Below are 25,566 nucleotides of genomic sequence, written 5' to 3'. Positions count from 1 at the left end.
TACACTTTCACTGTGAAACAAATTAAACATGCATTGAATAATTTCTGAGACAGTCAGATTTTGCTTAATGCTGTGATACATGGCAGGAGACACACTGGAAATTAATAAGAAAAATGCTCTATGGTGTAGGCAATCTAACTTTAGAGTCCAAGGTCTTTTTGGGGGGTTAGTGATAAAAAATAGTAAGTTTTCTTTCATAAAGACAACCTGGAGCTGCTGATACCATTCTTGCAAATTAATGCCATCTATTCTCAGCTTTGGGAAGTCACTGGGTAAATTCCCAACATTGTTGGGTCCATTACTTACAACCGGGGGTAGTCCGTGGTCTTGCAAATGCTGAAAGTTGCAAAACGGCGTGGGGATGCTCGCAACGAGTCTGCATGATTCTCTCCGCATCTCATGTCTTCCTGGGTTGTCTGCGTAGTCTTGCGCATGCGCGTTGCTCATTTCGTTCCTGGAGTCATCGTGAGAGGTTCTCGCTGCTGCAGCTCCCTCGCTTTGTTCTTCTTCAGATGAATCAGTCTCCGGCTTGATCTTGGGAGTCCTGGTGATAGCGGGCGCTCGTTTTCTTTTGCTGAAGGCGCTGGTCCTTGGATCAGTCTGCGGCGTGGGATGATATCTGCAGGGCTCTCTGGGTTCAGGTGTCGGTGCTCTCGCCGTCTGGATAGGAGCGGGTAGATTTTGAGGCGTTGGCTTGCTTGCTTGTTTTTTGGTTGATTTTTTAGTAATCTTCAGTTTCGGTCCAAATGCAGGAAAAAGCGTTTTCATTGCTGACTTTACTTGCATGTTTATTGAATCTTCTTCGTTCTCTGTTTCTGATTCTTCTGAGGTATATATTTTTTCTCTTTCATTTTTTGTATCGAGTAAGGCTTCTCGTGCCAGAAATTTTGAATCCTACTTTCTGATTGGCTCTGCTTCGCTCATCTTAGGGGTCCGTTGAAACCAAGATGGCTGCCATTCGAAATTTTGCGTGGGATTGTTGTTTTTCTTCTTCACTGCGTTTTTGCTTGTAAGCATATCACTCACTATTTTTGAGTCTTTTGATTTTTCAGTAGCGATGTGCTTCTCTCTCGCTGCTCCGTTGTTTTTTAGTATATCTTGGAGGTTCGCGACGAGACTTTCATCGCTCTTTTGGCTTTTTAAAAGTTTTAGTATCTCTGACCTGAGTTCGTTGTTTTCTATTTCGTTTTCCTCTTGGTCATCATCTTCATTTATTATTTCTTCGTCTTCTGTGGTGTATTCTTCAGATTCTCTCGAAATTGCATTCGTGGACTCATCGATTATTTCTTGATCCGCTTCCATTTCTTTGCTGTATGCCCTGGTGTTGGGCCTATCTCTTTTAGACATATTTAAGTTTTTATTGAGTCAATTCAACCATCCTCTGCTACCAGAATGTTGCGATATTTTCAGGATCAGACTCAATAAATAATTTGAGAATTAGAAGTTCAAATATATCTCTCTTTATTTACATAAGGCATTCTATATTCACTGAATATTCACAGATAGAAGCACAGAATGGACGTATGCAACTCCTTATATATACAATGGGTGGAGCTAGGTATGGGAGTGGTAAAGTATGAATACATTAAGAAGTAAAGAATAAGTTAACCCCTGATACACTACTCATGTACTATTTACATAATGGAGAATAAGGCATTTACTTGTGACAAGATGATTAAGGGCCTGGAGACTAAAACATATGAGGAACAGTTGCAGGAATTCAGTATGTTTAGTCTAGTGAAAAGGACAAGGGGTGACATCATAGCAATGTACCAATATTTGGGGGGCTGCCACAGAGAAGAGGAGGTCCACCTATTTTCCAAAGTACTAGAAGGCAAGACAAGAAACAATGGATGGAAACTAATCAAGGAGAGAAACAACCTAGAACTAAGGAGAAATTTCCTAATGGTGAGGAATGGAACGTCTACCCTTCAGAAATTGTGGGTGGTCCATCACTGGAGGCTTTTAAGAAGAGACTGGACAGCATAGATAGATACAGATTAACAGAATTGGGAGGGACCTTGTAGGTCATCTAGTCCAAGCAGACCCTGCACCATTTCTGGAAGTTGATGGTCCAGTCTCTTCTTGAAAGCTTCCAGTGATGAAGCTCCCACAACTTCTGAAGGCAACTTTATCTCTTTATTTCCAGGTTGAATCTCTCCTTGTTCAGTTTCCATCCATTATTGCTTGTCTGGCCTTTGTCCGGCCTTTGGATGCTTTGGAAAATAGCTTGACCCCCTCCTCTCTGTGGCAGCCCCTCAAATATTGGAAGACTGCTATCATGTCTCCCCTGGTCCTTCTCTTCACTAGACCAGCCATGCCCAGTTCCTGCAACCGTTCATTGTATGTTTCAGCCTCCAGTCCCCTCATCCTCTTGGTTGCTCTTCTCTGCACTTTTTCTAGAGTCTCAACATCTGTTTTATAGTGTGGGGACCAAAACTGGATGCAGGATTCTAGGTGTGGTCTTACTAAGGCTTTAGAGGGTGGTATTAGTACCTCTCTTGATCTTGATTGTATCCCTCTGTTAATGCAATTTAGGATTGCATTGGCTTTTTTGGCTGCCGCTGCACACTCTTCACTCATATTTAATTGGTTGTCCTCTAAGACTCCAGGATTCCTCTCACAGTTACTGCTATTATGCCTGGTTTACGTACTGCTTGAACAGGGGGTTGGACTAGAAGACCTCCAAGGTCCCTTCCAACCCTTTTATTTTGGTATAAGTTCTGTTATAGGTACACATGTTTAGCCTGCTAAATTCCTATTGGAAAACACTGATTTACACAGATAATGTGATATTATCATACTTACACATTGGATTGTATAGACTTGGATTGTTTTGTCTTAATAATTATCTGACAATTTATAAAGCAAGTTCAAAAGTGATGGTCTTTGTGAAATGACATCATAGCCATGGATGGTCAGCCATTAGAGCAAGTAACACCTTTCCTTACCTGGGGTTGTTTTCTCTGAGCCTGAATCTTGGCTCCCTCATCATCCAAGGAGCTCAGTTAGAGAAAGGGCAGGAGTGAAAGTGGTGCTTAAAGGAAAACCTCATAGCTCTCCAGCTTCCTCAGCCCCAATTATTAAAGTATCTGAGGCCCAGTTTTCCCCCATGTTCTTACATCAATCTGATGTTTGGGGCTTCAGAGAAAAACCACCAGCAGAACCAACCCAATCACAGCCTCTGAGAAGTATCTTGGGGTGGGTAAAAGGACTCCGGCTGCTGCCCTCATAGCTGATTTGGGAATTTACCCAATTTCTGCTTTGTCTAAATTCAGAAAATAGGGGCATTGGCATAAAATTTAACCTATGGAAACTGACAAACGCTGAAAATTGTGGCTGTTGGAACAGACAAAACTTCAATGAAAGACCGAATTTGGATTATGCAACTGACAAATCTTATTAGGCTTTGAGGTCTGCCTTTTTCTTGTATAACTGGAGAAAGAAGTTAAATAAATTTCTACATAAAGAATCTGGGATGACTTCCGGTTGGCAACGCAGGCTCCGTGGACAGTCTTTTAAGACCGCCAGCCCTGTGTCTCTGTAAAAGTCGCCTTGACAGTGCAAACCGGCTGTCTGGCAGCTGAAAAACTCTCCTTCGGGAAAAGAAGGAGAGGAGAGCCGGTGGGCGAGAGTAGAGCCCCCCGAAAGCCCTCTGGAACATTTCCAGAGGCTTGGAGGGTGAGAGCTCCCCCGCCAGCCCGCCAAGAAGCTCCGGAGCCAGGACGACTCTGTGAAAGCAGAGCGAGAAGTCGCGATCCAATCCTGCTTTTAAAAGTGAGTTTGACTGATTACAAGTGCAGGCAGAGCGGAAAACAGGAGAACAAGCCTTAAAAGTACAGAGCTTAACTCCGAAGTTACTTTGTTTCAATTTGAATCTTATTGAGCTGGAGGCTGAAGATGGCGTCTTTGTTAGGGTTTTGAAAGTGAAAGCCAGAAACGAAAGTGCTTGAGAACCTTGCTCTGGGAGAGTGGATTAGCTGCTTATTAACTGCTGGGAACTGAGAGTTTGTGGAGGAAAGAAAAAAAAAACTATTTTGCCTGGCAAATTAGAGATTATAAATTACAAACATCTTCAAAGACTTTGTGGCTTTTAAAGATCTCCTTAAAAGTGGGGGGGAATGGCTTCTAGACAAGTGAAACGAGGAGTTGTTAAAGGAGGGAGAGGTTCTCCAGTTGTGTCAGTGGTGACACAGAAAGCACAACTTCCGGCTGATTCACAGAGCCAGACTCAGAGTCAAGATGCAGCACTTAATGATTTTAAAGAATTTATGAAAGAAGCCATGAATAATCAAGCAACAGCAATAAGAGAAGCTATGAATAACCAAGCCACAGCAATGAATAATTTAACACTACTTGTGGAAGGGAAATTTAAGAAAATTGAGGAGGATATAAATTCGATCAAGGAAGCGGTTGCAGAGGAACACACTAAAATAAGAGATGATATTGTTTATGCTGTATCAGGATTGTCAAACCTTGTTATCCAGCTTGATGGGAAAGTTGAAGAAATTAACCAAGCCAATTTAAATTTGGAAAGCAAAATGGGAGATGTTATGACCAGAACAGAGAAAGTGGACGATGAACTGATAATGTTACAATACAGGTCCGTGGAGTTTGCTTTGAGATTGAGAGGCCTGAAAGAAAATAGTAAAGAAAATCTAAAAGATATTTGTGCTGATGCTATTGCAGAGATAATTAAAGAAAGACCAGAAGATGTGGCAAGCCAAATTGATAAAATTTACAGGGTTAATTCCTGGCTAGCAAAACAAAGGCAACTGCCAAGAGATGTGGTGATTTATTTTACAACGAGGAGGATTAGAAATGATATCTTACAAGCTTCCTACAAGAATAAAGTTCAGATGGCTGGGCAAGAGGTGGTGGTTTTGAAAGCAATTCCTCCAAAGATGCTGAGAAGCAGAAAGGACTTTGGCTTTTTGGTAAATGAGCTGAGAAATCAACAAGTGGCATACAGATGGGACGTTCCGATTGGTCTAATAGTGACTTATAATGGAGAAAGATACCTGTTAAATACAGTCTGGAAGGCAAAAGATTTCTATGTAAATGTTTTAAAAGCTGGATACCCACCCTCACCAGGGAGGGGAAGGAAGAAAACAGAGATGTTATAACAAGAAAAAGATGGAAAACAGATACAAACCTATGCTGAAGTTGCAGCTGGAGGAATTATCGTGGAAGAAGATTTGGACCTTGGGGGTTTATCCCCAACTTTGGAACCACCTAAGAAGGGAGAGCCGAAAGTACAACAACTGACCTGATCAACTTATAAACTTCAAGAACAACAATCAAAAAGGCAACAATCTCAAGATTTATCTCAAGAAGTTCAAAAAACAGAAGCAGTGGGGGGAGGGGTGTGTGTGCTAGGCCGAAGAGTAACCTGAAAATTTTAGGCCAATTTCACTTTTGAACACGGATTATAAAATTTTTGCTAAGATATTAGCGAATAGATTAATGTCAGTTATGCAACAAGCAATTCACAACGACCAATCAGGCTTCATAAAAAGGAGGCAGATGAAATATAATGTTAGACAAATTATAAACCTATTGGAATATTTGGAAAAAAATAACCAGGTCCCTGCAGCGTTCATATTCTTGGATGCAGAGAAAGCATTTGATCGATTGAATTGGCAATTCCTGTTTAAGATAATAGAAAAAATGCACTTTGGGGAGTATTTCATACATTCAGTTAGCGCAATATATCAGGAACAAACAGCACAAATAATTATTAATGGAGGTTTAACAGATGTGTTTAAAATTGAGAAAGGTATGAGGCAGGGTTGTCCCTTGTCTCCCTTGTTGTTTATTTTAACTTTAGAAGTTTTGTTAAATAAGTTACGTGATTCTGACAAAATAAAAGGAATTGTAATTAGACAGCAGGATTATAGACTAAGAGCGTTTGCAGATGACCTGGTTCTTACTTTATCTCAACCTATAGAAGTGGCTCCCTATATGTTGGACATAGTAGCTCAATATGGCAAAGTATCTGGATTTAAAGTAAATCTTCACAAGACAAAGATGATAACTAAAAATATGTCCATAACTCAAAGAGAAGATTTAGGGAGAATAACGGGGTTTGAAGTAGTTAAAAAGGTTAAGTATCTAGGTGTATATATTGCAGCCTCAAACACGAAATTGTTTAAAAATAATTATGAAATTCTTTGGCAAAAAGTACAGAAAGAAATGGAAAATTGGAAAAAATTACAACTATAACTACTGGGAAGGATAGCAGCAATAAAAATGAATGTACTACCTAGGTTTTTATTTTTGTTCCAAATGATACCAGTGCTTAAGAAAGATGGAAATTTGATGGAATGGCAGAAAGGGGTTAATACTTTTATCTGGGGTGGGAAGAAACCAAGAGTGAAACTGAAAATTATACAGGATATACGTGAGAAAGGAGGTCTTAAAATGCCTAATTTAAGATTGTATTATGAAGCAGCTGCTTTATCACAAATTAGTGACTGGTTTAACTTAACTGAAGAAAGAATGTTAAACATAGAAGGATATGATTTGTTATATGGATGGCATGCTTATTTGTTATATGAAAAAAAAGTGGATAAAGTGTTTAAGGGTCATATACTCAGAAATGCTTTGTTGAGGGTTTGGAAAAAGTACCAATACAAGCTGAACTATAAGATACCCATATGGGCAAACCCTAGACATGCAATAGAAAATATAAGTATAGAGCAAAAACAGAGGTGATTATTTATAAAGAGCTTCTTTTTTTGGAAGGGGGTAAGATGCAATTGAAATCTTTAGATGAATTAAAAGAAGAAGGGATAATTTATACTTGGTTTCAGTATGGTCAGCTTCAAGCTAGATGGAGGGAAGATCAAAAATTTGGTGTCATGCAAAATGAGGAAAATCTGGTGAAACAGATTAGAGATCAAAGCCAAATGCATATTAAAAGGTTGTATAATGCATTATTGGAAATAGATTCAGAAACGGAATTGATAAGGATTGTATGATAAAATGGGCACAAAACTTTCAGGAACCAGTGATGATGGAAACGTGGGAAAAGATTTGGGTCAGAAATGTTAAATTTACACAAGCACAAAATTTGAGAGAGAATTTTTATAAAATGTTTTCTAGATGGCACTTAGATCCTAAAAAATTATCATGTGTGTACCCTAATTTGCAAGCTAAATGTTGGAGATGTGAATGTAATGATGCAACCTATTATCATATATGGTGGACCTGCAAGGCATTTTGGATAAAAATTTGGTGGGTGATGCAGAATATTTTGAAAAGAAGGTTGAAATTTACTCCTCAATTGTTCCTACTGGGTATAACTACGGACTGTACAGTATTAGAGACTAAATTGATTTTGAATCTAATATCAGCAGCTAGGCTGTTGGTAGCACAATATTGGAAGAAGGACTCTTTGCCTACTATTGAAGAGTGGATACTGAAAGTAACGAACCTAGCAGAAATGGCGAAAATCTCAGTGTACTTGAAGGACTATACACAAGAAAGATATATTTCGGAATGGAGAAGATGGATTGACTATATTCAAAATAAGTATCAGACGAGAAAATATCATATAGTTTATGATTGAACGTTAAGTATTAGAGGTATTTAGTTATCTATAGCGGAGTTAAGGTTACAGGGGGGGAGTTAGTAGTCTGAGGATAAGTAGGTTAATCTAGCTTATGATTGTTAAATGAAACACCTTGTATTTTGCTCTGGGAAGTCTGGGGGGGAGGGGGGATGAGGGGAGGGAAAGGGTGGGGGGAATATGGGGGGAAGAAAATTTTTATTTTTTGTAAAACTTTTCAATAAAAAAAAAAGAATCTGGGATATAGAAGCAAAAAAAGATGCAGCAATCACCGAAAATTATAATAAGCCCTTTATTGGAATAGAATACTCCAGTTGGCATTTGCACGTGTTAATCTAATTGTGATCAATTGTAGGGGTGATACAGTAATATGATTTACAATTTTATTGTTTTTTAATTTGCTTATTATTTTCCATTATTATGATACAATCTTGCTAATATTCTGTCTTTAATATTTTAAACAATGTCTGATTAACAAACTATTCTAATACATTCATGAGAACCAGGTTGGATTTATTAAAATCTAATATTTTGGACTTGATCTGACCCCAAATATAACACAACATTCTTCATTGCTTTTTCAGATCAGTCTTAAAACTGTTTCAGAGGCTCTGAGTGATAAAAGGAAATTCCCCTTTTTCCACCGGATGCATCCCAAAGAAGGGATCCAGTACCCAGCAATTGTCCACCTGCTCCTCCATTTCAGATGGACCCTGATTGGCCTCTTTGCTTCAGGCACAGAGAACGGAGAGAATTTCATGAGGATTTTTCCTCCTGTGCTTGTCAGGAGTGGAATTTGTGTGGTTCTATCACAACTGTTCTCAACAACTGGATACACAACAGCCCTCAGGGAGGCCCTCTCTAAGTGGAGACAAGTCAACGTCTTTGTTCACTTCATAGAATATGATTCTATTTGGGAGAGAATTCTCCCTTTCCATTTAGCATTTATGGGTCTGCCAGGACCCATTGAAGGGAAAGTCTGGATCCTCACAAATTTTGCAGGGTATGAAATAAACAAGCGTAGACTTCTGAAATACATCCATAGTATTTTGAACTTTCGTTATCTGCAAAAAAAAAAAAAGCCAAAAGATTCTGCCTTTGAACCCTATTTATTTCTGGAAAGAAAGTTACAAGATCCTTATTTCCACTGTTCTCTTTCAAAGAACGTCTTTTCTGTCAAAGGCCGCAGAAGATGCACCCAGAAAGCTCCACTGGAGACCCAATGGAAATGGAACAGGATCCGGGCCCCAAATTACTATGATTATTACAGTATAATGAAGACTCTGGCCCAGGCCTTGAATGCCGCTTATTCCTCCAGATGGAGGAGGAGAAGGAAGGAGGGAGAAAAGACTTTGGGGTCTTCAAGGCTGCAGCCATGGCAGGTATGGGGTCCTGATAAGGATCCATCAATCTTAGATCCTTTGGAGGACGAATCCAGAGGAGAAGGAGGGGACCCATCTCAACAGATCTGTCCAATTCAATTGTTCAGGGAATAATGGTTCCAAAGAGTAGATACCATGGCATTTTTATATTAAACTCTGCTCATTTGAAAATGCTGTGTTCTTTTTTGAAATGAATTCCTGTATTTGTGGGTTTGTGATGAGCATGGTGGAATTTCCCCTTTGTTCCGTCCCCACTGCAGGTGGGTCTGTGTGCAGCTCAACAGGCAGCTCAACCCCCCTCTTCTCCTCCAGTGAAAGGGAGCCTGGGGTGGATCTGGGTGTTTCATTGGGAGAAAAGGGCACGGAGAAACTGAGGAAGTGCAAAGAGTGAGAATCAAATATAAATAGGAGATAGGCAGCATTAACTAACAGCCAACAAAGAAGCAACTGGAACCTCTCCAGCGATGCTCCGTGTGAGGAACGGAGGCCTGCGAATGACCGTGTGTCTCGGTCAAACCGGCTGCTTCCATCTTCTCTAAAGACTGACAGAAAAGGGAGTCTGGCTTCAGACCATACAGTTAGGCTTATCTGCCCCCGGCCACCAAGTGGGGCTAGAGCAACAACAGCACAATAGATACATGTTGTGGCATGACACAATTTATAAATTTGGAGGAGACCCTGAGACCATCTAGCCCAGCAGTTCTCAACCTGGGGGTCGCGACCCCTTTGGGGGTCGAACGGCCATTTCACAGGGGTCGCCAAAGCCCTCTCTCGCCCCCTCCCCACGCCTTCACTCACCCTCACCCTCTGCCTCTGTTGGATCAGCGGCCGTTCACTTACCCTGCCCACTCCCAATCTATTGCTGCCTCCGGAGTCCCAGCTGATGGCTGGAGGGAAAAAAACTTTAAATTCTTGCCGCGGGACTTCAAAGAGCTAGCTGCAGAGGTTAGTTCCTGGAGCAAATTTTTTTCCCCCTAGCTATGCTGAAAAAGCAAAATTGAAAGTAAGGAAGCAGGGTCTTTGCTGCAACGTGACAAAATGAGGCAGAGAGATTTCTTTTTCTTTTTCCTCACCAAAAAATGTAGGTGCAAAACTGCAAACAATGGAAATTTAGGGCAAAAGAGGAGGTTCAAGATTTTAAAACACAAAAGAAAAAAAAGCTCTATTTAACTAGGGAATTGTAATAATTGAGATACTATTAATTGTATATTGTGTTGAAAGCAGAAATGGTTAAGTTGTGGTTTGGAGGAATATATGGGGGAAATTATTTGGTTTATTATTATTGGTAAATATAATTAATTAATTTGTAAGAAATTGGATTGCATGGAAATAATTGGAATATTCATGTTCATATTGATTAATATACAAAAAAGATAGTTATATAACTAATTGATTTATATTAAAATGTTGAATTTGTATTAAACAACTGTATTACATTTATTACATAATTAACCAATGTGAGGATGGATATAAAAATAGATGACAATGGGAAGGGGTATAATATAGAATAGAAGGGAAAAATTGAATTTGATTAAGATTAGAGATGAGGATGAAGGGTAATATTGGTTTTTTAAAAAAATAGATGAGGAATAAATATGATAAAAAGGAAATATAAAAATTGTAAATTTAATTGAAATGACTAAATACTGTGTTGGAAGAAATATCCTTCTGGGTTCTGCTCCAAGTGGGGAAAAAGACACTGGAAACATGGAGACTGCTTGGAAAGATGGTTTAATGGTGGACAGGATCACATGGCTTGAGTTCCTGAACAGAAAAGGGGCAGATACAGCAAATCCTGGGGTTTTTATGCTCTCTCTGGCTTTGCATTTCTTGGGGCCCCGAAAGAGTATCCTGATTGGTTGTCAGACTCCCAGGGGGTGGGGGTCTTAGCTAGCCTTGCTGGCTGATGGTCACATGTGCTTCCCAGGTCACATGCTTCCCAGGTCAAGTGTGGTGAGTTTCGGTTGCTATTGTGTTGCAAATGTCCTTTGACAAAGGATTGACTTTCTGCCTCTGGCCCATTAACAAAGGGTGGGGGGCAGGAAGGTGGGAGCTGCTTTGTCTGTAAAATATGTTTCTCCATTTCTCATCCAGGGAAATATAATATTCTGCCTTTTTAATATTTCCCAAAATATTTCATTCTTCTAGGAAAGGGGTGGGTGCTAACCTCCTACAACTGTTCAAATTTGTGAACCGGCCAAATATTCTGTTCAAAGAAAATACATTGTATGTTTGTATGTGTGTTTCTAATTATTGCTATTTATTCCTATTTGTTCTCTTTTATTCTTTAAAGTTTAACAATTCATTCTTTATCTTAATATCTTTATATTTGTTTGGGGTTGGCTTTCTTCCCTTTCATCTTTTTTATTGTACAGCAATCTTTCTCCTCAAACCTACCACCTCTCTCTTTTCTTTCCTTCTTACTTTCTCTTCCCCCCCTTCTTCTTCTCCCTACTTCCTTTTTCTTCTTCTCCTCTCTTCCTCCCTCTCTTACCTTCACTCCTACTCTAATTTCCCTTCCCTTCCTTCATCCCTCTCTATTGCTGTATCCTTTTATGCATATGGACTACTCAGAGGGCTGAAAAAGTTATTTTTGACTGGTCCTCGCACTTTTGACCAGTCCTCGAACTTACGACTGTCCTCACAATTTACGTTTTTGCCCTATCTTGTCACCATGGTGAAGAGAAGCAGTTGTGAAATGGGTGACACAGTTGTTAAGAATGGTACAATGGGCATAAATGATGACCAGTCATAACTGCGAAGACCGGTCAAAAGTGTGAGGACCTGTCAGAAATCACTTTTTTCAGCCCTCTGGGTAGTCCTTTTGTGCACCGGGACTACTCAGAGGGCTGAAAAAGTTATTTTTGACTGGTCCTCGCACTTTTGACCAGTCCTTGAATTTACGACTGTCCTCACATTTTACATTTTTTGCCCTATCTTATCACCATGTTGAAGAGAAGCAGTTGTGAAATGAGTGACATGGTTGTTAAGAATGCTGCACAGGCATAAATGTGAGGATGGTCATAAGTGTGAGGACCAGTCAAAAGTGCGAGGACCTGTCAGAAATGACTTTTTTCAGCCCTCTGAGTAGTCCCTATGCACATAGCCACGCCCACCCGGTCACATGACGAGCTACCCACGCCTACACAGTCACGTGACCAGCTAGCCACGCCCACCCAGTCACATGACCTCCAAGCCACACCCACAAAATAAGCCACGCCCACAGAACCGGTGTTAAAAAATATTAGAACCCACCCCTGGTTGGGGGTCACAACAACATGAGGAACTGTATTAAAGGGTCGCGGCCTTAGGAAGGTTGAGAACCACTGAATTAGGATCTTTCCCAGCAACTGCTTTTCATTCCCCAAAGTCACAGGACCTCCTGTAAATTGAAACTCAATGACTTTTAAGACTTGTTTTCCAGTTAAATATGACAAATCCATTCCCCAATCTCCCTCAATCTTCTTGAAAGAATCCATTTCTTCAGTCATCCGTTCTGTCCACGTTGAGTCTTCAGGGTCCATGGCCTCTCCAGCCATCTCCAAACATCCTGCCTAACATCCTGATAGACTCCCCAAGTTATGCTTACTAGAGCAGATAAACTCACAATCACAAACCTCTAGAATCACTAAACTGATTAATTGTGGAAGTAGTTGTGGCCTTCCTGTCTCTTGCGTAACAGGAGAACAATTCAAAAAAACAGCTGCCCAAAGAATTAAGGATGTAGAAGCACAAAATGACATGGCTATTCTCAGTAAGGTGGATAAGTTGAAATGGCTGAGCAAATACAAACCTACTTTTCAACTAGACAACTATTTAAAGTTACAACTGCCAAAACATCTTAGGGAGAGATTTACGCGAGTGAGATTCAAACAGCTGGACACAATGGTCAGATATGGGAGATTCCACTCTAGACCTTATAATGGATGTCTCTGCATTGGCAGAGTGGCAGAGGCAGAAGACCTGGCTCACATCCTATTTGATTGCTGCCCGCAGAAGAGGATGAGAGGCAGGTACCTTGGTCCCTAGACCAAACGAAGGACCCATTGGGAATCCCATATCAAAACGACTCACCTTATCTGCAGCCAGAATTTGAAAACAACATTTAATACAGCTCAGTACTTGAGCAAAATGGCTCGGTTGAGATCGGCATATGTGGGGCTGATTGGGGTAGACTGAAGGGGTGATATTGAAATATAATTTTATCATATTTTATTTATCCATATATTATTGTATTTTATTCCAATCTCATTTTGAATTACATTTTATTCAAATTCCATTTTAAATTGTTTTTATTGGATTTTAGTAATAATTTGTGTTTGGAACTCTGCACTTTGATTTGGTCCATGGACTAATCAATCAAGTAAACAAACATAACCTTCAGGTGTCATAGGAAAAATTTAAAAAGATTAAAAATTATTTGAGTATCACTTTGAAGACAGTTTTTATCCACTTAGTTATCATACCATCCGCCCCTCAGTTTTCTAATCACATCACACAATTGTTTCTGAGTCCGTTACTGAAATCCAGTGATATCATCAGAGTTCCCATAATCTATTTAGGAAGTGCAATGATGGGTGAGAATGACTTTTGGGATGAGGGGAAGAGAGGCTGCCTAGGGAAGGATCAGAGAAGAGGGGAGAATCCAGGGGTGAAATTCACTTACCTTCCCTACCGGTTCGCAAATGTGTGCGCACTACCACAGAGCCCTCATCAGAGCCTCCCCCAGACTCCAGGACTGTCCCATGTCCCTCCCCAACCTCCTCACTGTCCGAATCTGCTGCCAGCTCCACTGGCCACTGGTGGGCCACAACAGCTACACGGATTCTTCCTTCGGCTTCTGTCAATCCTGTCTCCAGGCGCAGAAGTGCATTTGAGACACAACGTGGCACCTGGAGAATTGATCTGGTGAATTTGGACTGAACTACTTCTAATGATGTAAAACATGAAGCTGACGGTCCGAGCAACGTCCCATAAAGGAGCTGTGCTAGCGACTTGGGAACAAAAAACTTAATAGTAGCCTCCCTTTGGGTGGAAACAATTAAGAATGGTGCTGGCTGATCTTTGGCCCAGGGCAGCTGCATGTTTCTTGAACCCTTGGCCTGAATGGCCACCCCCAGGGATTTGAAGGTGGTACCTGCTCTATTTTGTGGCCATTTAGATACCATGAATCAAGTTTTGGCCTTTTTGATTTTTGTTTTCTCATCATTTATGCCCAGTTGATTGTAATTACAGTGCTGGAGAAGGGCTCGCAAGGCTCTTTTCAGGCCTACTGGTGTCCTGGAGAGGATCACAGGGACATCTGCATAGAGCAGGAGGGCGATGCTTTGGTCACCTATTTTTTGGGGGGACGGTGATATGGTTTGTTTAGCCATTTTACCATGCCAGTTAAATAAAAGTTGAAAAGCAGGGGGGGGCAAAATGCCCCCTTTTAACCCCCTTTTGAGTTTTAACTGACTTCGAGAGGGACCCCTGCATATCACACCTCAGCTTGAGGGATGTTGTAGTATGTAGGGCAGGTAAGAGATGAAGAAGCCTGTGGTCAATTGAGGCAGCCTCCAGCTTCTCCCATAGCTTAGTCCTGGGAACCGTATCAAAGGCTGCCTTGAGATCTATAAAGCAGGCGTAGAATGATGCAGGTCTATTTGATACGTATTTTTCCATCAGTCGATGAAGAACTAAGCACTGATCGGTAGTGCCTCTCCCCTCTCTAAACCCGGCTCCCTCTTCAGCGATCAAATTCTCAAGAGCCAGCCACTCTCCATCTGGAGGTGTTTTCCATCAGGATGACCAGGGAGAAGATTAGCCTGACAACTTTCTTCTTGATCAACCCATGCTTTCTGGGAATCAACCTCTTGTTTTCAAAGAGTTTATGAATAAACCTTTTTCCCCCTCTCTTCATTTCATTTGTTATCTGCTCTAGAATGTTCCCTATAATTGACCAATTGTGTCGATTATATTTTCTCTGTATTTTGTCAGTATATGATGGACAAATCTTTCTCAAACTTTTTAGTTCACTTCTGAAAATAATGGTAGTATTTGTATCCTATTTAACCATATTTGGAGATTAGACAATTGTGGAAGAATGATTCAATGTGGGATAAGAAACAAAGTTTTCAACTATTCAAATTCTTGGATGTTCCCATTCTAGTTTCATCCCTTTCTGGAGAAGAATGAGTTTTTCAATATTTCTCAAAGAAAAATGTACGTGGACCAAAATGGAGAGATAACGGCAGATCTGGGCATCAAAATCTTCTTGGTTCTCCCCAAGGAGGATGTCAGGAGAGAGATTTTGGCGTATTTTAAAAGACAGAAACTTTCTATCGACCAAGATGTTCTTTCACGGCTAAAGTTGCTCAATAAGGTGGGAGAAATTTTGGTGTCTTTTCTCTGTTTTCCAAAGCCTGAGGTCCCATTTCAAGTGGGCAAAGCCCAGAGTCTCCAGGGTGGTTGGCCTTCCATGACAGGTGGTGTCATCTAATGGAAGTTCTTCAAGAGACAGGACCTAAGTGGAGTAGCTTTGCCATGTTTTATGGAAGCCTTTCAAGATCTTACTGGTCTGAGCTTTTTTTCTTCATCAGTTGAATTTCATATTATAAAATCTAATGGAAAGAAGTTTCCTAGATCTTTTAGAGTAAACTTTATTCTCAGTTTTAATATGAATAGATCATCATACTTAAAAAAATCAATTCCATCTCTCTAGACTTTATTAAATGGAAAAGTACTTTATTGTAATGTTAAATTCTGAAAGCAAAAGGGAGGAACTAAAGGAAGAATCTGCCAGTTATTATACCTCCTGCATCTCTTTAGAAGTAGTCAGAGGTTTCATATTTACCCCAGTGAAGACCAGAGGCTACTTGTCTCCATCCATTTCTCCCTCCATTTTCCATGGACGGAGAGTCCTAACACCTTTTCTTTGGCATTCCTTGTTTTTCTGCTTAGTCTCTGCCTCAGTCCAAATGTGTGGAAAGTTGCCATCCTGGATTTGTCAAGAGGGCTCAAGAAGGAGAGCCAGTTTGCTGCTACGACTGCATTCCTTGTCCGGAGGGGACCTTCTCCACTCAGGAAGGTGGGTCACACTGAGGAAAATGGGAGGCTTTGTGGAACTGGATCCATCCAGAACCTTTTCATGAAAGTGGAAGTTAAAAGACAGATTGAAGTTCACCTCATTTTTTATTTTTAACCTGCACAATTTCTTACCTAAAAGGAAGTAAATCAAAAAGACTTTGAAGGAGGGGCTGGGAAGAGATGGGAGCTAAGAGATAGTGGCTGGCCCAAACCTATCTATTCCAATTTCATGTTTAAAGTGAAAATTTCTCTTTAGTGTGGATGTTTCCTGCCACATTTAACTCTCTGGAACCATCTGAGTTCTTTGAAACTTGAAGAACTGTCTTAGATCCATCACCTGGAAGGATTACTATGATACCTTCTACATGGGCCTCCCCTTGAGGATCTCCAAGTTGCTGGTCCACAGGGAGGTAGTGTGGACAGTTATGGGGGAACCTCATTACATGAATATTCTGACAGCCAATTACATATCCCAGGATAGGAACCCTCTGAGTCAATATATTAAGAAGTGCCATGGGTCAGGTCTCAGGATGTTTGCTTAGAAAGATTAGCTGATTCATTATTAACCTCTAATAATGTAGGTTCCTATGAAGATTCTGCACATTAACCAGGAAATTATTAACATCCTAGAACTTCCTCCAGTTTCATAGACTTCGCTCTACATTTGTTTGAAAATACATATTGTTTTGGTGAAATTGTTAAGGAACACATCTTGCAAAGTGATCTTGCTATTAGTTTAAGATCTTTGTTGAAAGATAGAAGGATAGAATATTAAAGAAATATTATTTTTTGGCTTTCTCAGATACACAAAAATGCACCAAGTGTCCAGATGATAAACATCCAAATGAGGACAGAGTCCAATGTATCCCCAAAGTCATAACCTTCCTGTCTTATGAAGAACATCTGGGCATCATCCTGGTCTCTTTTGCCCTACTCTTCTTCCTAACCACAGGCCTTGTTTTAATCATCTTCATTAAATACCGAGAAACTCCCCTTGTCAAAGCCAACAACCGGGACCTCTCCTACATCCTCCTGGTCTCCCTCCTGCTTTGCTTCTTGTCTCCTTCTCTGTTCATTGGTCAACCAAGAAAAGCCACCTGCCTTCTCCGACAAACGGTTTTCAGCATCATCTTCTCAGTTGCCGTTTCTTCTCTCTTGGCCAAAACCATCACGGTGGTGCTGGCCTTCCTGGCCACAAAACCAGGAAACCGAGTGAAGAGATGGTTGGGAAAGAGCTTGGCCAACTCCATCATCCTTTCTTCTTCTTCTGTCCAAATTATCATCTGCTCCACCTGGCTGGGAGTTTCTCCCCCCTTCCCTGACTCTGACCTCCACTCCCAGCCTGGAGAGATCATCCTGCAATGCAACGAAGGGGCCGTTGTCATGTTCTACGTCACCCTCAGCTACTTGGGCTTCCTGGCTGCCATCTGCTTCACGGTGGCTTTCCTGGCCAGGAACCTGCCTGGGGCCTTCAACGAAGCCAAGCTGATCACCTTCAGCATGCTGGTCTTCTGCAGTGTCTGGGTGACTTTTGTGCCCACCTACCTGAGCACCAAAGGGAAATACATGGTGGCTGTGCAGGTCTTCTCCATCCTGGCCTCCAGTGCTGGTCTGCTGGGCTGCATCTTCATCCCCAAGTGCTACATTATCCTTCTGAGGCCAGACCTCAACACAAAGGAGCAGCTCACAGGCAGAACAAATGTAAAAGCATGAGACATAACACAAATATAATATTGGAAGAATTATTACATTTTCTTTTATTTGAAAGGAGATATTAAGTTCTTATATAGTATGCAGAAGTCAAAGAAAATCATATCTATATGTTCCACAATGGAAATTTTTGAATAACTGGAATTCTTGTTGTTCCCTCCCCTTTCAATAAATCTTGCTAAAGAGAACTTTGAAAGTTATTGAGAGGAATTTGCCAGCTACTTTATGTGACACTTATAGAAAATAATAATAGCTACTGACAGCAGCTAAAAGTGCGTTTGTGAGAGGGAATGAGTAGGAGAAGAGGTCAGGAGGAAGCTGTGGGAACCAAGCACCAGCCTGGTTGCCTGATCCTCTCCGTGAGAATTTTTTTTATTTTTTTTATTTTACTTCGAATTTATATACCGCCCTTCTTCCTGGGAACTCAGGGCGGTGTACAGCCAGATAAAAACACATAATATAAACATTAAGAACAAATTAAAAGGAAATATCTCAATTTGGTCAAAAAATTTAAGAAACATACAAATTTAAAATCATTTAAAAGGCATTGTTAGGCCAGCCCGGCTTGTTGGAAAAGGAAAGTTTTAAGGGAACGGCGGAAGGCACAGAGGTCTTGGATTCTCCTTATCTCTGGGGGCAGCTGATTCCAGAGGGTAGGTGCCCTCACAGAGAAGGCCCTCCCCCTGGGGGTCACCAGCCTGCATTGTTTGGCTGATAGCACCCCGAGGAGGCCCTCTCTGTGGGAGCACACGGGACGATGGGAGGTCATCGGTGGCAGAAGGCGGTCTCGGAGATAACTAGGTCCTATGCCATGGAGCGCTTTAAAGGTGGTAACCAACACTTTGAAGCGCACTCGGAAGACCACTGGGAGCCAGTGCAGCTCGCGCAGGAGCGGTGTTATGCGGGAGCTCCATGCAGCTCCCATAATTACCTGCGCGGCCGCATTCTGGACCAGTTGGAGCCTCCGGGTGCTCCTCAAGGGGAGCCCCATGTAGAGAGTGTTGCAGTAGTCCAGGCGAGAGGTGACGAGGGCATGAGTGACTGTGCACTCGGAATCCCGATCAAGAAAGGGGCGCAACTGGCGAATCAGGCGAACCTGACAAAAGGTCCCCCTGGCAACAGCCGTCAGATGTTCCTCCAAAGACAGCTGTGTATCCAGGAGGACTCCCAGATTACACGCCCTCTCAACGGGGGCCGAAGACTCGCCCCCGATAGTCAGCGATGGAGTCAGCTGACTATATCGGGATGCCGGGAACCACAGCCACTCAGTCTTGGAAGGGTTGAGCTTGAGAATGCCGGAATGATGTGAAATATGCCATGTTTGACTGTCTCTCAACTGGGGAGGGAAATCTTATATAATTCTTTCTTGATTTCCTCATGAAACCTCCTTTGCAGAAAGAATTCAGCAGGACAGCTGTCTGGTTATTTCAGTTTGGGATTGTTTTAATTTTGGTACATACGTTACACTAAAATAATAATACAAAGTAAATAAAAAAATAAAGTGTGTAAAGAAATTTCAACTGTATTTTTTTTTCTTTCCTCAACCAGAGAAAGAAAATAGCAGTTTTCAGGCCCTTTAATTTTCAACTCCACAATTTCTACCTAAAGCAATTTCTCTGCTCCTCTTCCAAGCTTGTCTTGTCTGTGAAGGGCTGGAGAAGATGCCCAGAGAAAGGGGACCTTGAGACTCTCCCCAGGAGGAGGGTGAAGGCAGTGGTGAAATTCAAAAATTTTCCCTACAGGTTCTGTGGGCGTGGCTTGGTGGGTGTGGCTTGGTGGTCATGTGACCAGGAAAACCAACTATCAGACTTTACACAAAAATAACACAAAAGCTGCACATTGCAAAAGCAGCTGGACTTCACAGAAAATGTCTGTCACAGAGAGATCAAAAACAAACTATCACACTTTACACAAAAATTGTGTTTTGTGATGAGCTTTCCCCCCCAGAAATGTGCATATTCCAGCTGTGGAACAAGAAGCGCTCCTAAAACAAAATGTTCCTTTTTATTATTATTTTTTTATTAAAATTATGGCATAAAATAAAAAATAAAGGTAGGAAAGAAATGGGAAAGGGAAAGGGAAAGGGAAAGAAAGGAGAAGGAGAAGAATGGAATAAAGGGGAAAAGAAAAGAAAGGGAAAGGGAAAGGAAAGGAGTGGAGTGGAATAGCTGAAAAGTCCAAAGTCCAAGAAAAAGGCTTCTTCCCCCCAATTCAGAACCGCCGATTCCTCCTCTGGGGTTGGAAGCATCTGGCCAGGACACCCCCCTCCTCCCTCCTTCCTTTCTCCCCCCCCCATTCATTGAAGGCGAAGATTCTGCTGCAGGAAGAGTTGCTGCCTGGATGATGAGGGGGGAGAGACTTGGGGGTCACAGACAGACACCCCCACCCCAATCTGAAGGGAAGACAGGAAACCCGTCAGCTAAACCATGAAGAGGCGGAGAGGATCTGCAGGGATCCCTCCTAATCCAGAAGGATCCTCCTTCCCTCCAGCCCCCCTCCCAATAACCCCCCCCCGTCTGACAGCTGCTGTTGCTGCTGCAGCTGTTTTCTTTTGCCTTGTCTAGCCAGGCTTTTTGCCTCTGCTTCTCCCCCCCCCATGGAATTATAGGGGGGCAGAAGCAGCCCCTTCCTTCAGTGAAGCCCCCTCCAGGTTTCCAAGGCCCAGGAGCCTCTGGGATGTCCCGCCGACTCTCCAGAGTGGACTTCTCCGTGCAACCCACCTTCCGACAGAAGCAATTCGGAGATCCAGTAGATTCCGCTCCCACCCGGCCCGCCCGCCCATTGGGTAGCTATTCCTGCAGGATTTGCACCCTCTGCCATCGGAGGTTGGGAATCCACCTCTAGTATGTATGTATCTATTTTGTGTGGGAAATTCAAATGTTCTGTGAATTCTGATTGGTTAATGGTTGCCTCTGAAAAGTATATAAAGAGGACTGTTGCCTGTGTTTCTTTGCTGAAGTCTCACCCTGAATTAAAGAGCTGTTGTCACTAGCTTGCTTGTGCCTCTCGTTATTCCCACGCTACAACATTGGCGACGAAGGTGGGATTGAGGCCACAAGAAGCAATTCAAAAAAAAGCTCTAACTTCCAGCCAGGGTAATGAACGGACTATGGAGACATATTGCAATGTCTGCCTACGTCCCGCCCAAACCTTTCGATCCGACCCGAGAGAAGTGGGGATCGTATCTGACCACATTTGAGTGTTCCCTGGAAGCAAGCGAGATGCAAGGGCTCTCAGCGAACCGAAAAAGAGCCCTGTTCTTAAACTACTGTGGGCCAGACGTATTTGCGATGGCCGAATCCCTCTGTGAGCCAACCCAGTCCAGACGGTTCCCTGGGACGTTCTTCAAGCAAACCTGAGAGCACACTACGCTCCAGTTCCTTCGAAATTTGTACAGCGCTACGAGCTTCGACAACGTGTACAAAGGGAAGGAGAACTGGTCAGCGCATATATGGCCGCACTTCGAAAAGCTGCAACGCATTGTGACTACAGAGATCTAGACGACGCACTACTCGAGCAATTGATTTGTGGCATTAGAGACACTCGTTTACAGAGGCGCCTTCTGGCCAAGCCAGATCTAACGTTAGCCGGCGCGCTTGACGAAGCCAGAGCACACGAAGCATCCACAAAGGCTTCTGAAGCGCTACAGCAGCCACTACCTAGCAAAGACGGCCCGAAAACAGCCCCCGTTCACAGAGAGGAGGCGCGGACCAGCACAGAGGAAGAGTCAGACGAGGACATCTTCCACACGGAAAAGAAAAAGAGTGAGCAAAGCTGCCGCCACAAGAACTGTTCTAGCTGTGGCGGGGATCACGAGAGACAATCGTGTAAATACAGAGACGCCATTTGCAGGCGTTGCGACAGGAAAGGCCACCTAGCATGAGTTTGTAGAGCTCAATTTCCGTGTAGTCGCAGGCCATGTGACTACCACGACCAACCAGAACCGGCACGTTCAAAACAGCCAATCAAAGTTGACGGCGCGAGAAAACGGCGCGAGAATCAAAAGCGGGAGACCTACAGCACGAGAATCAGCCAAGCCAGCATGACCGACGATGAAAAAGTCTACATGAAAGTAGAGATCGAAGGCAGACCATGCGAAATGGAAATCGACACCGGGTCTACACTGTCTATCATGTCCTGGACAACACTCAAAGCACTCCTGCCTAAGTTCCAGAAAGCCCAGCTGTCTCGACACAGAGTTCGCCACCTCGACTACCAAGGAAACCGAGTTCCTGTGGAAGGCGTGGGCACGTTCCGGGTCACCTACGGCGAGTTCCAGAAAGAGCTGCCCCTGACCATCATAAGCAAGCCGCTACCAAGTCTCCTGGGCATGGCGTGGTTCCGAGCCCTCGGCATGGGCTTCACGGGTGTCCCCACATCGGCGGGCCATCCCTCAAGGAAACCATCCTTCACGAGTTTCGGGACGTTTTTGAGGAGACTCTAGGCAAGTACGTGGGGACCCCTATCTCCTTTAATTTAGACCCCAACGTAGCACAAATCAGGCTAAAAGCAAGACGGGTTCCATTTGCGTTAAAGCCCAAAATCGATGCAGAGCTCGACAAGATAATTAAGCAAGGGGTGCTAGTTTCTGTAGATCACACTAAGTGGAAAACCCCAATAGTCACGCCAGTTAAATCGGACGGGTCAATTAGAATTTGCACTGACTATAAGTGTACGATCAACAAGGCGTTGCAGCAGAGCGCCTATCCCGTTCCGATCGTCCACCATCTATTACACTCCCTTGGGCCTGGCAAGCTATTCGAAAAATTAGACCTTGCGCAGGCGTACCAGCAGCTGCCAGTAGATGACGCTACAGCAGAAGTGCAGACCATAGTAACTCACAGAGGTGCCTTTAAATGCACTAGGCTACAGTTTGGGGTTAGCATCGCCCCAGGGATCTTCCAGAGCACCATGGAGCGCCTTCTACAAGGCCTCCCAGGAGTCGTCCCTTATTTCGACGACGTCCTAATTAGTGGCCAAGATGAAATACAGCTAGGGAATAGGGTTAGACAAGTCCTAACCAGATTCAGAGAAGCGGGACTCAAACTCAAACAATCAAAATGCAAAATAGCGGTTCCATCCACGGAATTCTTAGGCTACCGAATCGATGGCACAGGCATTCACCCCACGGAAAGCAAAGTCAGGGCCATTCCGAACGCGCCCACCCCCAAATCGAAGCCCGAACTGCAGGCCTTCTTGGGCCTTCTTAATTTCTACACCATGTTTTTAAAAGACAAAGCCACCATTGCAGAGCCATTGCACAGGCTCCTAGGAAAAAATGTTCCCTGGGTGTGGGGCAAACGAGAAGCGGCTGCATTCAACGCAGTTAAAAAACTTTTGTCTAAGGACAGCTTCTTCATTCAATACAACTCATAATTGCCTCTAGTACTTGTGTGTGACACTTTCCCCTTTGGCGTAGGCGCAGTGTTAAGCCATAGACTGCCAAATGGGTTAGAGGCGCCCATTGCATATTATTCTCGCACTTTATCTAGTGCCGAAAGAAACTACAGCCAGTTGGACAGGGAGGCATTAGCAGCTGTAGCTGGGGTCAAAAAATTTCATGAGTACTTGTTTGGCCGGAATTTTGAACTTGTCACGGACCACCAGCCTCTCTTGGGACTTTTGGCTGGAGACAAACCAACCCCGGCTGCTCTCTCCCCCCGGATGACCAGATGGTCCATTTTCTTAGCCGCCTATTCCTACAGACTGCTCCACTGGCCGGGCAGAACTCTGGGCCATGCTGATGCGCTAAGCCAATGCCCCTTGCCTGAACTGTTAGACAATCCGACTCCGGAAGCCCCCATTTTACGCATTGATGTTGTGTCCCTGGGCCCCATTTCTTCAAGCGAGGTGGCGAAGGCTTCTGCCAGGGACTGTTTTGCACACTGTAATGGGCTGGGTAATGCGGGGTTGGCCTACCAAGGTGGACAGTGGGGATTTTCAATTGTATTTTAACAAAAAAAACTGTCAATGTTGGGGGGCTGCTTATTGTGGGGAGACAGGGTGGTTATTCCTTCGCGGTTAAGGCCTAGGGTTTTGGAAATGCTGCATGAGGGACGCCCTGGTATTGTTCGCATGAAAGGCCTAGCTCGTAGCTATGTTTGGTGGCCACACCTCGACCAAGATGTCACTGAGTGGGTGGGGAAGTGCAGGCCTTGCCAGGAATCCCGCTCAGATCCTCCTATAGCTCCTGTTCGGGAATGGGAAAAACCAAAGGGACCGTGGGGGAGGATTCACATCGATTTTGCTGGCCCGTTCCACGGCCAGAATTTTCTAATCATTGTAGATGCCTATTCTAAGTGGCTAGAGATTGCTCTAATGCCATCTACAACTTCTGAGACCGTAATTAAAGTATTCAGGAAACTGTTTGCAATGCACGGATTACCGGACATCCTAGTGTCCGACAATGGGCCCCAATTCACGGCAACTCAATTCGAGGGCTATCTGGCCGAGTTAGGCATACGACATGCATTATCTGCTCCTTTTCATCCGGCTTCGAATGGCCTTGTAGAGAGATTTGTGCGAACGGCCAAAGAAGCACTGTCCTGGCTCGAGGCAGGGGATTGGCAAACTAGGATAGACCAATTCTTAGCAATTCAGCATGCAACACCATGCCTCACATCGGGCCGCAGCCCAGCCGAGCTATTAATGGGCTGAAAGCTTAGGTGCATTCTTGATCGCTTACACCCCAATTACTCCTCCGATAGCTTCAAGGGGGAAGAGGGGGGATTAAGACAATTCCAAATTGGAACACCGGTATTCACCAGGAACTACACCAACGGGCCATTATGGGTAGAGGGAACCATCGTAGGAATCACCGGTCCAAAATCATACACAGTCGATATAGGGCATGGTAAAATTTGGAGGAGACACATAGACCAATTGCGTAGACGATTACAGCAACTCAAACACTGTGAGCCCTAACTTCCAAAGTTTTCCTGACACAGCTACCTCAAGCCCGAGTAAGCCGGAATACTTATCTGGCAAACAAGAGTTCCAGCGCTGCCCCAGCGAGTCAGCGCTCCCAGCCGGGGATAGCCACACCTCCGGAGAAATCCAGGAGGTTCCATTGGCAGAGCCAGGAGAGACAGGAGGTCCCTTTGACCGGCTCGACACCTCGCCAACAACTGAACTGCGCAGATCAACCAGAACTAAGACACGCCCTGGTCACCTGCGTGATTTTGTATGTAAATATGTAAATAGATAGGATAAGTGCCTTCTGGGAGTGGAGGGGTGTTATGTATGTATCTATTTTGTGCGGGAAATTCAAATGTTCTGTGAATTCTGATTGGTTAATGGTTGCCTCTGAAAAGTATATAAAGAGGACTGTTGCCTGTGTTTCTTTGCTGAAGTCTCACTCTGAATTAAAGAGCTGTTGTCACTAGCTTGCTTGTGCCTCTCGTTATTACTGCGCTACAACAACCTCCCTTCTAACCTGGCTGCCTTCGAGTTCGATCCCGGACTGAACCCCGCTCACAGGATTTGCGGAGCTGATGCTTTCTCCCACCCACCCCTTCTTTTTGAAAAAAAGAAACAAAAGATGGGAATGAGAAGTTTGAAGAGGGATTTCTCTGTCACCACCAAAAAGACAATTGCAAAGCAGGAGGTGGAGCTGGCACAGAATGCAAGGAAAGCTTCTCCCCCCTTAATAAAGGATCCTCAGGAAGAGAGAGAGGGAGAGAGAGAGAGAATGCCAGCACAGCCCCCCCACCCCCCAGGCCAAGGGTGCCGCTGCCCCGCCTGCCCCACCCCCTGCCCTGCGCCTCCAGGGCTCAGAAGAGACCCCTCCTCGGAGCCCCGATTAGCCATGGAGCCCCTCCAGCGGAGCCTGAG

Source organism: Pituophis catenifer, unplaced genomic scaffold (assembly GCF_029215685.1).
Source record: "Pituophis catenifer annectens isolate HBS135680 unplaced genomic scaffold, rPitCat1.0.hap2 SCAF_21, whole genome shotgun sequence".
NCBI lineage: Eukaryota > Metazoa > Chordata > Lepidosauria > Squamata > Colubridae > Pituophis > Pituophis catenifer.
This window is presented reverse-complemented; position numbering follows the sequence as displayed.